The 12099-nt window shown below is 36.5% G+C and overlaps 1 long non-coding RNA gene and 1 pseudogene across 25 annotated transcripts in view; both read right to left on the bottom strand.

Moving 5' to 3' along the window:
* The window catches only part of LOC144294777 (uncharacterized), a 109154-nt gene that overhangs the window by 54187 nt on the left and 42868 nt on the right, over positions 1 to 12099 (bottom strand). The window lies entirely within an intron of this gene.
* On the bottom strand, positions 5041 to 6052 carry LOC144295532 (olfactory receptor 52B2-like; annotated as a pseudogene).

Genomic DNA, 12099 nt, shown 5'->3' with positions numbered 1-12099 from the left:
AGGGCTAGTTCCAGCCCTTCCTAAAGTCTAATATCTTTGCCTTTCCTACAGTATAGTTTTTAAATCTTCAAGCTCATAGGTTCCAATTTTGTTTGCAACCTGTGTTCTATTTTGGTTAGCAGCAACCCAAAAGACAGAACAGTGTCCTTCATGACTTACTTAACTTCCCTATTTTTTTCTCATTTGTACTTTGGGAATAGTCCCTGTTTACCTACGTAACTATGATATTGATAAAATTAAAAGATAGGAGAGGACGATGTGCTTTTTTTTTTTTTTTTTTTTGATGTGCCTTGAATGTGCAATCCACATAGAGATATTTAGTTACTTTGCAATACAATTCAAAACCTGGACAAATGATCCCACATACTCTTTGGGTGGAGACTAGATGATTGTTTTCTGTTTTTGCCTCTCTAGTGAAACTATAAACAAAACAGTATACCTAGCACAGGACTAGCACCCCACAGCTGCCTAACAAAATCTGTGTGTCACAGGTCTATAGTAAATGTAGTCTTTCCCAGTGTATTTTTTTTTTAAATGTTCTGGACCATTCACTGAAGGGAGCCTTCAGGAAGCTTATGGATGAATCCACACTTGGGCATCAGCTGCTTAGAAAACAGATTCTGGATGGATGTGGAGCAATGGTAGGAACCATGAGGTGACCAGCCAGACTGGTCCAATGCAAGGCAGGATATGGAGGCTGAAAACCCACAGCAGAGCCACCAGTAATCAGCCCTTAAACTGGGATGGGTGAACAGGAGAGGCAGCAGTAAGGAGAAAAGCTGCATCCTTTTCCAGCAGGTCAGAGTGATTCTTCCACCAATGAAGTCTTGAGATTAACCCAATATCTTTCATTTGTCCACCTGGCAGGAGCATAAGAATAATAGCAATGCCCTATATAGAGTATCTGGCAGCTAAAAAATTACCATAAATAAAGTCTCATTTAATCTTCATAAAATTATTAGTTATGCTCCTCGACATTCAAAAACTCCAAGAATCAGACTAATTCAGTGGCTGTATTAATAATACAACTTCAAATTTTCACATATTTGACACAATAAAGCATTATTTGCTATTCATACAGAAAGAAAAAAAATGATAATATAGCTAGCAGGTTGAATAGGACTACTAGTGGGTCTCCTCCAAATGTCATTTTCCCCAGCTTTATTCAGATATAATTGACATACAACATTTTATAAGTTTGAAGTGTACAATGTTTTGATTTGATATACTTATATATTGCAGAATGATTGCCACCATAGAGTTAGCTAACATTTCCATCACATCACATAATTACTATTTCTTTTTAGTGGCAAGAACATTTAAGTTCTACTCTATTAGCAACTTCCAAGTATATAATACAGTATTATTGCCATGTTGTGCATTAGATCCACAGAAATTACTTTTTTAAAACTAGAAATTTGTACTCTTAGACCAACCAACATCTCTTAACAACCACCATGCATGGTAACCACTATTCTACTGTTTCTATGACTTTGGTTTTTTTAGATTACACATATAAATTATGTCATACAGTATTTGTTTTTCTCTTTCTGACTTGTTTCACTGGTACTTTCCCTTCTGTCTGCCTCTTTTATTTATGAGGGCCCTTATGATTACATTGGCTCCACCCACATAACTCAGAATAATACCTGCTGATTAGCAACCTTAATCCCTCTTTGCCATATATCCTAATATTATTGCTTCCAAACAGTAAGAAATGACTTTTTAAAGCTTCAAGCAAAATTTCTCAGTAAATTAAATCGCCAAAAGATAAAGATCATGTTATGAGCGTACTCTCCAATAAACATCTCAGATGGATAACAACTGAGAGCAAAGGTCAAATTAAAGGTGGTACCTTCCCACTAAGGCATCAGAGTCCCAAAGTAGCCTCCATTTAGTTCAGAGATATACATGGAAGTGATAAAGGGAAAAATAGAAAAATTTGGAGAATTATGTCTTTAAAAGATTTGGAATGTGTTTATTGGCACATAAGTGGAACCAAGTACGTAAGAAACATACTAGGTTTTTAACCAACTTATGTTGCCAAAAAAAAAAAATCAAGAGCTCAGCTAAAAAATCCCTTGACTGTGATCCCTGGGTGGCTCAGTGGTTTAGTGCCTGCCTTTGGCTCAGGGCATGATTCTGGAGTCCCAGATAGAGTCCCACATCAGGCTCCCGGCATGGAGCCTGCTTTTCTCTCGGCCTGTGTCTCTGCCTCTCTCTCTGTGTGTCTTTCATGAATAAATAAATAAAATCTTAAAAAAAAAAAAAAAAAGAAATCCCTTGACTACTTAAGAGTTAATCTAACTCTTGAGATAAAACATTTCAACACCAGAAAATGGACTGAAAAACCTCTGCTGTCCCCAGGAAGGACATATTCCCCCGTCTCCCATTTTAGATATGACCTAAGAAGATAAGAGAAAAGAAAAAAGATTCCAGAGAGATGCTTTCATGAGTCACAGTAAGGAATGGACAAGAGAGTTTCTGCTAGAGAATCTATCAAGAAACTTCTTCCACCCACCACCTCCCCCCAAAAAGAGAAACTTCCCCCAAATCCAGGGCACAGAGAGTATTCCCAGTGTCTGCCCAATGGGGACTTCAAAATTGCTATGAATTAATGACCATTGTATGCCTCATATTCATCATCTTTCCAAATGGAAGAAGTTGTTGTTAAATGTTCCTGTCACACTATCATATAATTAATAAGGGGGTGAGGAGTCAGCAGATAAATTTCCTTTTAAATCATAGGTCTCAGGGCACATGGCTGGTTCAGTGGCTGAGTGTCTGCCTTTGGCTCAGATTGTGATCCTGGAGTCCTGGGGTGGAGTCCCACATCAGCTCCCCGTAGGGAGCCTGCTTCTTTTTCTGATTATGTCTCTGCTTCTATCTGTGTGTCTCTCATGAATAAATAAATAAATATTTAAAAATACTAAAAAATAAAATATTTCTTAAAATAAATAAATCAGGTCTCTAGGCCAAGAAAAGCCTGAAACAAATCTGATGGAGAAATTCTTGTGTATCAGCTGAAGATCCTACACTTAGAGCTGGGTGAAGTGCCTGGATAGGACTTTGGGGTTTCTACAGTGGAGATGATTTGAATGTGTTCTAATATGGGAAGAAGAGAGAACACAGAAATATTAAGTGATCAAAAGCATGGGTGGATCATGGATACACACTCAGACAGCATTCACTGCAAACCCATGAGCTTCCCTACATTTCCAACCTTCCCTTGCAGTTGAGTTATGGCCTTGTTAAGACAATGTGCTCATCAAGGAAAACGTGAGCAAAAATAACAAATCACTTCAAGACCAGGGCAGCCTGGGGGGCTCAGCGGTTTAGCGCTGCCTTCAGCCCAGGGCGTGATCCTAGAGACCCATGATTGAGTCCCACGTCGGGCTCCCTGCATGGAGCCTGCTTCTCTCTCTGCCTGTGTCTCTGCCTCTCTCTGTGTCTCTGTGTCTCTCATGAATAAATAAATAAAAATATTTTTTTAAAAATCACTTCAGGCAGCCTGGGTGGCTCAGCGGTTTAGCGCAGCCTTCGGTCCAGGACGTGATCCTGGAGACCCCGGATTGAGTCCCACATACGGCTCCCTGCGTGGAGCCTGCTTCTCCCTCTGCCTGTGACTCTGCCTCTCTCTCTCTCTCTCTCTCTCTCCCTCTCTCTGTCTCTCATGAATAAATAAATAAAATCTTTTTTAAAAAATCACTCCAAGACCAAAAAAGGAAATAATTTCTCTTCCCTGCTTTCACAACTTAGAGAAACGCAGGTTGATATGCCGACACTTCACAAGACAGAGGGATCCATAATTTCAGGTTACTTAATGGAGAATAGATTCTGTTGATATACACTATACTTTAAATGAGAGAGAAATGAACTTTATAAATTCACTGAAATAAAGTATAGCTTAAACTATCCTAATACAGACATGTTTATTTTGAGATGCCATAAGACATATAACTAGAGATGTCAAGAAATAGTTGAATATATGATTTTAAAGAAAAATTCAAGGCTGGAGATACCAATTTGGAGGTCATTCTAATTTAGAAATGGAATTTAAAACCATACAACTGTCTCTGATTAGGGGAGAGAGTATGGATATAGAAAAAGACACAGAATCACAGGATATTACCTTATTTCCTCTTTTTAACATCTGAGTATTTGTGTGTTGTACCATATTCTCTATTATCACTGTGGACTCATAACTTGTTCTTGGTTCATGCATCCAACTCAGACAACTAACTCTGAGGACAATGCCTATGTCTATGTCACTCAACCATTTTCTGCATAAGTTAAAAAATTTATTTTTTAAAGCTAGTTTTTTGTCTTTTAAGATTTTATTTATTCATTCATGAGAGTCAGAGAGAGAGAGAGAGAGAGAGAGAGATTGGCAGAGACATAGGCAGAGGGAGAAGCAGGCTCTGTGCGGGAGCCTGATGTGGGACTAGATCCTGAGTCTCCAGGATCATGCCCTGGGCTGAAGGTGGCACTAAACTGCTAGGCCACCGGGGCTGCCTAAGAAATTTATTTAATATAATAATAGTGATAGTTCCTTGCATATAAAATGTAATCATTTTTCAATGATTTCAATCCTTAGTCTTTTTCAACAGCTTACTTTAAAAAAAAAAAAAAAGCATTTTTAATGCCTTTTACCTAAATTGATTTATACAGCATTTGTGGTTATGATGGCAATAATGTTGGAGATGATGATGATGGCTATCACACAGTCTTGGATGGTAAGCAGAAGGCAGAACAGCCTCTGAAAATATCGGAAATCTCACATACATCAAATCTAAAGCATCTTGCTTGGGTAACGAACTTCAAGTTAGAATGAGAGCTAATATTGAGCACCCCCCAGTGCTGAGCAATGTACCAAGTAGTTTCCAGATTTTAATCTTTACAAAACCCTTACAGCATAGGTACAATTGGTTCTCCTTATTGGTTAGGACTAAATTTCCAAAAGGTGGGAATCTAACTATGGTCAAAAATCAGGAAGTAAGGGAGTTAGGATTTGACTCCAAGTATATTTTATTCTAAAGCCTATTTGAAGCCTTTGTGCTTCAAAACACTAAAGTACCAAAACTGGGGTCTTGATTGATAAGTTATTTTTTTTCTCCTGCTAGTAAGAGAAAACTGTGAAAGAAACATAAACTTTCTCAAGACTTCCCCACAACAGATAACATGAGCCATACTGTCCCTGATTTGCTTGGATTTTGCTCCATAGATGATGGGATTAAGCATGGGGGAAATTAATGCTTCGAGATTTGCCAGAAGGATGTGGATATGGTGGGGGATATTCTTGCCAAATCAATGGGTCAAGAAAGTAAAAAAGGATGGGATGAAAAAGAGGAGAATGATTTCAATGTGGGAACCACAGGTATTGAGAGCTTTGTGCCGGGAATCCTGGGAAGGAAGTCTAAACACAGCTCGGATAATCAAAGTGTAATATCTACCAAAACTGGTGCCATTGGCACTGAGAAGCCATACAAGATATTGACAGTGATGTTAGCACAGGCCAATCTGGCCACCCAGATATGCTCACATTATAAGTGGGGGATGATATTTATTTGACAGTATGGCAGTCTCTTCAACAGGAATATGATCAGGAACATGTCCCAGTGCTTCATTCCCAGATTGCCAGAGTCATTTTTCCAATTGCCATAGGAGTTAAGATGGTTATGTATCTCAAGGGAGTACAAATGGCCACATAGTGGTCAAATGCCATGGCCATCAGGATACCTGACTCAGCCACAAAGGCAACATGTATGAAAAACACCTGAGTGATGCAGGCATCAAGGGCAATCTCCCCAGCATGAAACCAAAAGATAGCCAGGGCCTTGGGAACAGTGGTGGTGGACAGCAGGATATTAGTGCCAGCCAACATGGATAGGAAGACATACATGGGTTCATGGAGGGTGCATTCACTGAAGACAACAAGGATGAGGGCTTCATTTCCCAATACTGCAGTGATGGACATGTGGCAGAAGGGGATAGAAAGCCTGGCATGGTAGTTCTCCAGTCCCAGGATGCCAAGTAGGATGAACACAGTGGGATGGAAGGTGTGAAGTTAGCACCAAACATACCTACTTTAGGAGTCTCTCTATGAAGACTACAGAAAGGAAGAATCAGTGGGCAGAACCAACAATAACTTTCACTAAAAGTTGAACATTAGATAATTAAATCAATCACTAATGCCTTGACTTAGAGTATATAATGCTATGCTTTTATTTCCTACATTATCATTATAAACACAAATATAAATATAAGTTCCTGCTCACACCTCAGCAATGTCTAGAAGCCATACATAGCTCCTCATTCTCACTTACGTGTTCCATCTCTGGCTTTAAGCATCCTTCACTTGTTCTGGTGCAACAGCATCTTAAATAACTGAGTTCTCTATCTCCCAGTTTCCCATCCTCAACCCCTCCATGTCCATGAGCTAGCTATGTTACAGCCTGGCTGCTATGCACAAAACAAACTGAAATCTTATCAGATTTCCTCTTATAATCTTTATATAATGATTTGTTCATCACAAGATAAAGCCCAAACTTCTCAAGCATACAAAGCTTCACAATCCTCCTGATACTCTCTTCTCTAGCTTTTGTTCCATTTAGGCATTCTGATATTAAATTACATGAAAGTTAAATAGATCATGATCTATTCTCCACATAAACTCTGAGTTCTCCACCTTTCATGATTTTTCTCAAGCTTTTCTCTTAAGCTGTAACATACTTTTCTACCTTTGATGTTTGTTAAACCCCTGAGCTCCCAATTCACAGCTTAAATATTTATCATCTGAGAAGTCTTCTCCGGGTTGAAATTCTGGGCTTCCAACTTTCTGATATTGACAAAAAGCAAGTTTTTTACACTTCAGAAATTTAGCCTAACCTGTGAAAATGAACTATTCATATTTACCTTGCAACGATTAAACCAAATACTTTCTTTAAACTGCCTACTATAATGCCTAGAATAAAAATGCTACATAAATGCCAGTTATTAATAGTCAGCAGATCAGTACAACTACATAGAGAGCCCAGAAACTAATATATTTGAAATTTTAAATGTAATAAAATACCATTTCAATTTAGTGAGTAAAGGAAGGCCTGGCCAATTAATGTCATTGGGATATTGAGCAATGATATTTTTGTAAAAGAATAAAGCCAGTTCCCACCTTACTCACTAAACAAAGAGAAATCTTAGATAAATTAAAGATGTATATATATTTTTAAATATGTATATTTTTAAAATAAAACCAAAAAATATTAAAAATTAAGGTGAAGGTCTTAAAGGAAAACAAAAGAAAATTTTTAATTTTGGAAAGATTTAAGTTAAGAACATGGTATTTCATGGACAATAATAATTGAATGATATAACTATGCAAAAATGTAGACAAGAATAAATTCTAGGAGAACAAATAAAAGTTCTAATAGAAAAGTTATAACACATATAATAGACAAAAGACTAATATCCTTATTTACTAAAAGTCAGTATAAATGAATGAGCAAAAAACAAAAAATATGCAAAGAATCAAAATAGGCAATTCACACAAGAAAAGTGGCCATTATACACATGAATAGATACCCAAAATTTAAAGAAACGAAAATCTGTCATTTTGAAGTATCATAATTTTACTGTCAAATTGGAAAACATAAGGAAAAAATTAGCCTCCAGTGCTGGTGACACAGCATGAGAACATATAGATATTTCTACAAGGATATTCATTGTTATACTGTTGCTTAATAAAAGAAATTATGACAACATCTATATCTGTTAATAGAGGAAAAATAAATTATGGCATATACAGTACAATAATATGTTTTGTTTCCATTTTTAACAAAAAAAGTATCAGCCAAGGCATACAATTAAGTGAAAAAGCAAATTGAAAATTAAAATGAATACAATAATTCTTTTCTTCTTTCTTGTATCAGTTATAGCACTTTACAAGTACAGAAAAATCCAATCTCACTTTGACTTGAAAACAGAAGGAAATGTCTTTCTTCTGAAACTGAAAGGTATGTTTCTATCAAGTTTATAAACAAATTTAAGCAACGGCCATATTTTTTTCTGACTCAGATCTGCCTCCAGGTGTTGAGTCTCCTAAGGCCAAGACTAAGGTGAGATGAATGAGAACTTACCTCCGTACAAAATGTAAGTGTGCAAAAACTCAGTAAATAGGATAAGTAATATTTTAATACAATTTTCAAATCAAAATTATTGCAAAATATCCATGATGAGGAAGATAACAAAATTTTAAATAAATAAATTCTAGGAGAACAAATAAAAGTTCTAATAGAAAAGTTATAACACATATAATAGACATGATTAACCATGCTGTACTTAGCCATATCAGAGCCCAAAGTAAAAGGGAAAATGGGAACACTTATATATATATGTTTTTATGTGCTTTTATTTTTTTTTAAGATTTATTTATTTATTTTTATTTATGATAGACACAGAGAGAGAGAGAAAGAGGCAGAGACACAGGAGGAGGGAAAAGCAGGCTCTATGCTGGGAGCTCGACGTGGGACTCGATCCCGGGACTCCAGGATCGCGCCCCGGGCCAAAGGCAGGTGCCAAACCACTGAGCCACCCAGGGATCCCATTTTATGTGCTTTTAATGGTTAATTTTTTCCCTAATTTTATTTTCAGACCATTATTTATGAGTTTCTCCCATTAAAGCCACTAAAATTATAATAAATTCTAATTTGTATATAAATAGTATATTTAAACTTAATGTTGTGAGTTTTAGTATACTTACTTTTTAATTGTGTTCAATTTTTTTCAACAGTGTGGACAGTGTTCCATTTTTATAATTTTTTAAAGATTTATTTCTTTCTTTGACAGTGTGTGTGCGTGTGTGTGTGCGCCCATGTGAGTCAGGGGAAGGGCAGAAGAAGAGAATCCTCAAGCAGACTCCCCACTGAGTGTGGAGCTTAACATGGAGCTTGATCTCAAGACCTATGAGATGATCTGGGCCAAAACCAAGTGCCAGACACTTAACCAACTGAACCATCCAAGAGCCCCCAGTATTCAATATTTTTTTAAACCACTGTTAATTCTGGAAAAATATTTGTTATACCCCCCAATCCTGCATAGTAAAAAACATATGTAGCAGTTCAAGATGTCAAGATGTATGTACTTACACTACATTATCCAGAGGAATCAAGATCTGATCTGAATCAATAGTTTATTAAGTTTATGCCAGAAAAACCTACAATTCCTAGGAATGAAATATTTATCCCCTTCCTAGAAACTTGCCCCAGTTCAAGAGAAAGTTCTTCCTCAACATATGAAAGAAGCTGACAGATAGACTCTGGAGTGAAATAGGACAGTATTTGAACCTCATCCATAGGAATCTCTGCAAGGAGAGAGCTTCTATTCCACTCTTTAGGGAGCATCTGCTTTAATCAGACAGAAGCAGACCCCAGCAGGACCAATCTCCAGAGATCACTCATCAGGAACCAGAGTGGGCAATCTAACTATGCCCTACCTATAGCAGTCAATACATACTGCATCTGTTAAAGACCCCATGTCTCTGGCGAAAATATGGGCAGAGTGGATTTGAGTTGCTGCTAGTCAATACATAGAACGTTGAAACCTTGCCTACGCCAGGTAGACCTCAATGTACATACAAACCTGTGAAGATGTAGAAATAAATCAAAAGGAACTAAGTGGGGTGTGTGTGTGTGTGTGTGCATGCATGTGTGTTCAAATGATTTTCAGTCATAAAATTAGATAATATTTAACAGTGAAGGGTCCAGAAGTCAACCACTTTATAACATTTAATATTAATCAATCCATAAATATACATAATTAATCCTGTGCTAGATGTTGGAACTATGACGATGGGTAAGACTTATTCTTTGCCCTCACAGAACACAAGCTCTGATGGTTTCATAGAGTAATTAATATTCAGTTGAAACATAAATGTTATTGCTATGAGAGCCAAAGGACAAAGTAATCACCTCTGACTTGGGGGGATTGACAAAGACTTCTAAAGGGAACTGACATCAATACTCTACCATTTCTCAGCTGAGTGGCCTTCGTTATTCATCCTCTCTGACACTTGGGTGCCCCTGTGTATATAACTGATAGCAAAGATACTATCTCATAAGGCTATGTAAGTATTAAATAAGTTAATACATCAAAGCATTTAACATGGCTCCCAGCATTGATTAATCCCTTAATAAATATTAGCTATTGTCTTAATTATAATTATTAATATTATTATACACTAATGCATTACTATATAGTGGTATGTTTTGAGATAGAAGTGGAAAGGTAATTTAGGACTACTTACTTTAAGTTAATGCTTGGCTTAGGAATTACCTTGTAGTCCTATGATTTCTAAACTGTGGTTAATGGAACACTACGTTATTTTAGAGGTGTAAATTGATGGGCTATCAGAAAAATGAAAAACAACAAAGATATGGACACAAATATCTATGTTCACATTACTATGGGATATGATGCAAACTCTAGCTTTCCCTTGGACAGCCATGTGAATAACCCATGGAGTGTCAGTACATTTCACTTATTTGACCATGGAACTTTTTTATAAAGCATCTATTATGATATCTGCTATTTCTGCAGAATATTCTATGGAAAACATTTCTGTAAATAATGAAGATTGCTTGAAAGTATTTGACAGAAGCTCTGCCTTTTCAAATGTTTAACTTCAAGTCAATTTATAGTTTACCTATATAATATACCTATATAATTTATAGGTTACAGTGTAAATGACTGAAAACATGAAATCATTAAGAAGCTAATGTTTTATCTGAGGTGAAAGATGATAACAGACATAAGTAATTGGTAGAAGCAATGTGAAAAAGAAAACTAACAATACTAAAACCTTAGCATTAATGAAATATTTCTCAGATACTTACTATGAGCCAAGGATTAAGTACTAGCTATGTGGTTTATTTCATTTCAGCCCTATGAGGTATTCTTGCTATCCCCATGACAGATGGAAGAAATGAGAACTAAAAATATTAAATATGTTTCACACATTCACACAGCTAGAAAATAATAGGGACATGACTTTAATCCTGACAAGACTCCAAATATTATCCACATAACTATTTAGTGGTATAATAATCAATATTGGTAACAATCATTAACTTCTTGAGGAACAGGACAAAGAAGAAGAGGTTGAGTAACTCCCCAGGGTTTCCAGCTCAGCGACGTTGATGCAATCAGCATAATCTAGTTCCTAAGAAAAGGAATTGAACAGGAAGAAAAGCTAGCCTCAATGGGAGCTCCATTTCCTGGAGGAGATATCCAGTTGATAGATATATTTATCAAAAAAGAGTTCTAGGATGAAGAGAGGGATGTTGAATTCATTTGTGTAGTTGAAGAAATGAGTATATAGGCTCTCTTCTGAAAAAGCATGAAAGAATGACAGGCAAGACTAAACTTCAAGAGATTATTACTTTAATGTTGCTAAACTGGCCAGGAATAATGTGCTATAATTCCTAATACTGAGAAGGGTCAGAGACCAGTTTAGAAAAGAAAATCAAAAGTGCCCTGTTTCCTCTTACCCTAGTCTATTCCCTGGTCTCTGTGTTACAACAAAGGTGTAAGAAGTAAGATGCTCCACAACCCGCAGCTTATTTGCCTCCCTGACACCAACTGCCTTTGTGAGGAACTGATTTACTCACCACTGGTTTGTGGACTAATTCAGCTGATCATTTGAGTGCATAATAGAAATGCATGTTCTAACATCAGGAGGTAATTGTGCTCTCATTCATTTTTCAAAATTTATCATGTGCCAGGCATTTTATAATGCACTGAAGTACAAATATGAAGGATACTCACTCTTCTGATTTCAAGGAGTTAATAGTCAACTAGGGGTACAAATAAACAACTCGTTATAATTCACTATATACATTTTGGGATTTGTATAAGGTGCAATCAGTATACAAAGATACTAACCTTGGATTGCTTGGAAAAATCACAAAAAGAGTTTTCAGGGAAGCTAGTTCTTTAATTTAAAATTTGAAGAATGAACAGTTTTTCAGAGGGCTGAAGGGCATGCATGACTGTTTTTCAAAAACACTTGCTATTGTAAAAGTGAGGAGAGAGCTACTTGAGTCT

The sequence above is a fragment of the Canis aureus genome, chromosome 23, assembly GCF_053574225.1.
Source record: "Canis aureus isolate CA01 chromosome 23, VMU_Caureus_v.1.0, whole genome shotgun sequence".
Lineage (NCBI taxonomy): Eukaryota > Metazoa > Chordata > Mammalia > Carnivora > Canidae > Canis > Canis aureus.
The sequence above is the reverse complement of the archived record's forward strand: the minus strand, read 5'-3'. Positions and strand labels throughout refer to the sequence as shown.